The following is a 4,067-nucleotide window of genomic DNA, read 5'->3' as shown; positions in this document are numbered from 1 at the left end:
TTTTGCATATTTGCGCGCCCTCTGTGGGTAGGCCGTACGCGCCGTTGTGGCTTGCCGCCTGGGCCGTCGGTCGAGCGCGCCTGGGGCTCGCCCGTGCTAGGCCAGCCTTCGGCCGCTCGCGCCGCGCGCCGTCCGCCTAGGCTGGATTGGTGCCGACTAGGCTGCCATGCGGCTGGGCCAGTTCATTGACACCGGCCTTTTCAAATTGTAGAGTAGTTTCTAATTTAGCTTGCAAGGTAAATTGTAAATTTAAAATAAAATTATGTAGGTGTCCAAAAATGATGAAACCAATTTTGTTAGTCTCCTAAAATCATGATCTACCTGTTAGTGTATTTTATTCACATAGTTTGATAATATTCGTGGAAGCTATATAATTAATTTAAGGTACTTAATATTGTAAAATATAAACTTGTAGGAAATTTCATGATAAATTGGTAATAGTGTTGAATCTGAAATTTGTACAGTAGGCTCCTTGCAATATTAGGTACTCACTGTAATTTTTGTAGTTCTAGAATAATTGATTTGCTAGATAGATAATGATGTCCTATTTCGAATAATGATTAAATCGATAGAATGAAATAAAGAAACAACTTAGGTTTGTATAACTAAAACAATTATTGGGAAGTAATGTCTTATTCAACAACATGGATACGTAGACCAGCGTTAGAGCTATCTTGTTAGCTTGTGAGGCGTGATCGGATTTCGAAGCGTTTTAGCTGTCATTGGTTATTTATATATATGCATTTGCATCAATGCATATCATATAGGTACGACGATGGATCGACGGACCAATTAAAGGATGATTGGGAATTCGAAGATGGTGTAATGGTATTCTCTCCAGGAGATGATGCAATGGGCTTTCTATTCAGTTGATGGTGGATGATCGGAAGATGCAGATACTAACTTTTTAATATATTTTACCCAGGCAAGCCCCGGTGCATAACCCCTACTTTTTTGCAGTTTAAATTATATTTGTGCATTAAGTTTTATGGAGTTGGATGAAACCCACTTGTATATATATATATATATATATATCTTTATCCCATGAGTCTTACTAGTATGACAGGATCGTGTAGATTGCTATGCTACAGGACTCCGGTAGAAGTCGAGTGATTGTCTGTCACTCGCGAGATATAGGAAATATATTACTGGATTATTATCATTTAGAAAATATAAAAATGGTGGACAGGAAAATGATGACCGGGCAGGGATATGGTTTGGGTATTGGTGGGTGTAAGAGGTTGTGTTGCCGTGGACACGGGGCATAGCTTGGTTATACTGCTTTCCCCTGTCTATGTCGGTTAAGGACCGATCATTGCATAAGCCATCGAGGTAAGTCATAGACTTATTATCCCGAGCACATACTTAGGTATGGGTGTTTGAAAGACTTGCTGCTCTCTTGTCGTGGGTTCCGGCTCTTTCCGGGCCGACTGTTAGGGTTTTTTTTTGGTGGAGGAGGTCTTTGCACCGCACTGAGTCTGGGACTCAGGGGTGGGGGCTTGGAGTCCTAGTTTGGATGGGGACCTAGGACCCCAGGATAGAAGGGTGATGGGTTGGTCCTGCTTGTGCCTTGGGTACAAGCGGGGCATGTGTTTTCGAGGTACCTAGCTGGGGGCATTAATTTACGAATCGTTGAGAAATCTGGTACGGCTTGTCTATGGCCTAGCACCGTAGTAAGAACTAAAAGATGAAAGATGGAATGAAAAGAGGAAATCTAATTGCTTACCACCTACTTGAAAGTAGTACAGGTGCTTACATAGAATGGTTAGTTAATGAACCAATGTGGCTATTAATAAAAATCTAATATAAGGATGCACGCTTAGTAATGCTTCCTGCAAATGCAATAAACCCACAAGCCAAACAGTCTTGCATATCCTTGGAGTCTTTTCTTTCCTCCTGGCATGTAAGTCTTGCTGAGTACAATTGAGTACTCAGGGTTTTATTCCCCCTATTGCAGGCGACAGGTGGAGGCTTGAGCTGACATTTGTGTGTGGATTCCTCCTTGTGGGCTCAGAGAGGATTTCCTTTACGCTGCGATCGTAGTCTTTATTTATAACTCTCACTAAAGGTTTTTATAAATGAAAGTTTTATAATCTGTTATCATAGTTTACATATCAATGATTCATCATGTCAAGATTAGATAATTATTTCCGCTATAATTTTGATCACATGTTTATATTCCACTGTTATACAATAACTATTATACTCTGATGTTGTACTAAAAGTGATGTAAGAAATGATTAATCATGATGTAAGCTTTATTCTCTCATTTGTGATCCTGATGAAAAAATATGGATTTTAGAGTTCTCCCCTATGGTGTGCCCGACAGAACCGAGTAATTTAGTGTCCTCCTTTGAGTGCTTAGTGTCTAATGGAAGACAAGCACTCCTGGGAGGCATTAGATTAGGCGGTTCTGCCACAGCTAGCGCAACACTTGCTTCGCCTCATAATTGTCTAACCGGTTTGTTAAGTGTTGTTGTAGAAATTTTTAATAGGCTATTCACCCCTCTCTAGCCATTAGGACCTTTCAAATGGTATCAGAGTCGAGGTCACCATGATTTGAGGCTTAACAACCTTCGGTGTAAAAATGACTCAAATCAACAACACCAAGAAGCCACCCTAATTTGATGGCACAAATTATCCGTATTGGAAATCAAAGATAACCACACATATCAAGTCAATCAATAGAAAAGTGTGGAAGGTGGTAGAAACCAAAATTAAGATTGGTGATCCAGAGAATCCCACCACGGCTAAAGAAGTGCTTCTCCAAAACAATGACATTGCTCTAAGTGCCATTCATGATGCAATTGATGAGAGAACATTTGAGCAAATCAAGAATATTGAGATAGCTCATGAGGCTTGGAAGAAGTTGGAAGAATCATTTGAGGGTACTCAAGCCGTGAAGGGTGCAAAGGCATGCATTCTTAAAGAGAAGTTTGCAAGCTTTAAGGTGAAGGAGGATGAGAGTATGCCGGAGATGTTTCATAGGCTTCAAGTGCTTATCAATGATCTCAAAGCACTTGGAGAAGAGGTGAAAGACAAGGACTTCTCCCATAAGTTCTTGAGATGTTTGCCTTCAAGATTTGGCATATTGGTCACTATTCTAGTGAGAAGTGGTTTGGACACCATGACACCAAACCAAGTGTTGGGAGATATAATGACCGATGATACATATAGAGATGATGATGAGAAGGAAGAAAAGAAGGAGAAGAAAGATGAGAAGAAGAAGAGTGTGGCATTCAAGGCCACATCATCCAAGGACAAGGCAAAGCAAGAAACATCAAGTGAAGATGATGGCTCATGGGATGATGATGATGATGACAAGATGGCTCTCTTTGTAAAGAAATTTGGCAAGTTCATGATGAAGAAGGGCTACCGTTCTATAAGAAAGAAGTCTTCATCCAAGAACAAAGAAGAGTCAAGAAGGTGCTTCAAGTGTGGAAGCAAAGATCATCTTGTTGCTCAATATCTATACAATAGCGACAATGATGATGACAAGAAGAAGAACAAGAAGGACAAGAAGGAAAAGAAAGATAAGAAGGGCAAGATGACCTTCAAGAAGAAGAAGGGTGGTTCATATGTGGTCACTTGGGATAGTGATGCTTCCTCAAGTGATGATGATGATAGTGATGATGACAAGACCACCGAGAAGAAGGCACTTGCAAGCATTGCTATCAATGAGAAGCCTTCTCTCTTCGACACTCCATCATGCTTCATGGCTAAGGCCACTAAGGTATAAATTTGTGATGATGGAAGTAATGAGGAACATGATAATGAAATTGAAAATGATAGTGATAGTGATGATGATGAACCTACTAAGGAAGAACTATTTGACATGCTAGAAGATGTTAAAGAACACTTTGACATTAAGAGAAGTGAATGCAAAAGCTTGTGTAAGGAACTAAAAGCCCTTAAGCAAGCCTTTGATGAGCTCAATGCATCTCATGAGAGGCTAGAGGAAGCCCATGAGAAGCTTGGCAAGACTCATAAGAAGCTTGAAAAGGCTCATTCCTCTTTGCTTGATGAGCAAAATAAAAAGAAGCATGTTGAGACTTGCAATATGGGCT

This window comes from Miscanthus floridulus, chromosome 3 (genome assembly GCF_019320115.1).
Source record: "Miscanthus floridulus cultivar M001 chromosome 3, ASM1932011v1, whole genome shotgun sequence".
NCBI lineage: Eukaryota > Viridiplantae > Streptophyta > Magnoliopsida > Poales > Poaceae > Miscanthus > Miscanthus floridulus.
The sequence above is the reverse complement of the archived record's forward strand: the minus strand, read 5'-3'. Positions refer to the sequence as shown.